We start from the raw sequence: 1,671 nt of genomic DNA, 5'->3' as shown, positions 1-1,671 counted from the left end.
AGTTCAAAGCTGATCAGACCCACATGTGTCATCGTAGCAGAAACCAACCGCCTTGGAAACTTTGGTTTGGTCGAGGAATAAGCTTTGACCGTGCCTGATCTGTTGATAATAAATAGCCTTGCAGGGTAGATGAAAATGACATCACTTGCGTTCTGAACCATTGATTGACTCTATTGGTAATAGAGTTTGAAAATTCAGACCTCGTGACGCTAATATGAGAATTGCTTCTCAGAACCGCCTTGCTCCTGGCGGCCGGATGTCATGATAAGGTTATTCTCAGGGTAGTTTCATCACACCATTTCTAATGTTGTCACATCAATAAAAATAAGATAAAATAAAGAATAAATTAATAAAAATATGTTTTCTCAATAGAGAGTTTTGTGATACAATTTCATAGGATAACATGTGACTTAAATGTTGCATATAAATAACCAATAGAATTAGATGAAATACTAGGAATGTGCTCGTACGTTGCAACGGCGTACAAAATATTCGATAAAATATGAGTGTTTGTTTTCTCAAACAGGGTCTCTTGTATGAGTGTTACAGCCTTACAGACTTTCTGCAACTCCATAGCACACTCCAAGAACACAGACGCCTTGAGAAGTATGTCCACGGAGGCTCGTTTGTTATCTAGAAAGCGGATGTCAAATCAAATTTGGTAAAAGCAAGCAAAACAAAAAGACTTCATCTCAAAAGATACCACTTAAATTAAAAGGATATATGTTTTTAGCATTATTCTTATAACATATCATACCATTTCGACAGCTTTAAACTTCTCGATATTGTAAAAAAATCATAGGCGAGTTCAAACAGATTAAAAGGTGATGTCAAATTATCATTTTGATAGCTTTAAACTTTTTGATATTGTAACAAAAACCAAAGGTCAGTTTGAGCAGATTAAAAGGTGATGTCAAATTACCATTTTTGTTTTGGGACTGCATGTTATGTCTTTGATCTTGGTCACCGTGGTCTCTTCACCCTTCTTGGTAGTCTTTTTATTCTTCAGCTGAGACATTATCTGCTCGGCACCTCCAGGCACGCCAAGTTCAGCTTCGAACAGACCTCGACTACATGTTATATCTTTGATCCTGGCCTCCATGGTCTCTTCACCCTTCTTAGTAGTCTTTGTATTCTTCCTCTGAAACATGTATCTGCTCGACACCTCCCTGCACACCAAGTTCAGCTTCGAACAGACCTCGGACACCAACCCCTTGACCGGCTCTTTTTTGGCATCGTGCTCATGAATAGAGCCTTAACAACATTCCCTTTCTCAGTTGCAGCAACCGAGTTAGAGTTAGCTAATAATTAAAGTTAGAGTCACCTGAAACATATGTGCTTTATATGCTGCTGCATGATCACTACTACATAACCAAGAATGACATCTTTGTTGTTTGAAACATCAATCAAGCGTGACACCTGACAGGGCATAGTAATCAAATGTCATTCAACAAAAAATCAATTATATACAACTAACAAGCTTGAAGTTTATATTTATTAGTAAATAAAGCTTAGTTCATACCAAGCGACAACTCACACCAATAACAACAGCTTGTGATGTTAGAGACTGCATTGCATCAAGTAAGCTGTAAAGGAACCTTCGTTTACCCTGTAACAAAACAACATTGATATAAGTAATCTTCTCATGTCAAAACTAGCCATAGCAGTAGT

The 1,671-nt window shown here is 37.5% G+C and overlaps 1 long non-coding RNA gene across 1 annotated transcript; it reads right to left on the bottom strand.

The window, feature by feature from the left end:
• Nucleotides 1-335: 335 nt before the first annotated feature.
• Nucleotides 336-1,419, bottom strand: LOC103641489 (uncharacterized). The gene is made up of 2 exons (XR_560357.2): nt 923-1,419; nt 336-633 (listed from the first exon to the last, which is right to left on the bottom strand). It is a non-coding gene; the product is annotated as an uncharacterized lncRNA (long non-coding RNA).
• Between the last annotated feature and the right edge of the window lie 252 nt (nt 1,420-1,671).

Source organism: Zea mays, chromosome 1 (assembly GCF_902167145.1).
Source record: "Zea mays cultivar B73 chromosome 1, Zm-B73-REFERENCE-NAM-5.0, whole genome shotgun sequence".
Classification (NCBI taxonomy): Eukaryota; Viridiplantae; Streptophyta; class Magnoliopsida; order Poales; family Poaceae; genus Zea; species Zea mays.
The sequence above is the reverse complement of the archived record's forward strand: the minus strand, read 5'-3'. Positions and strand labels throughout refer to the sequence as shown.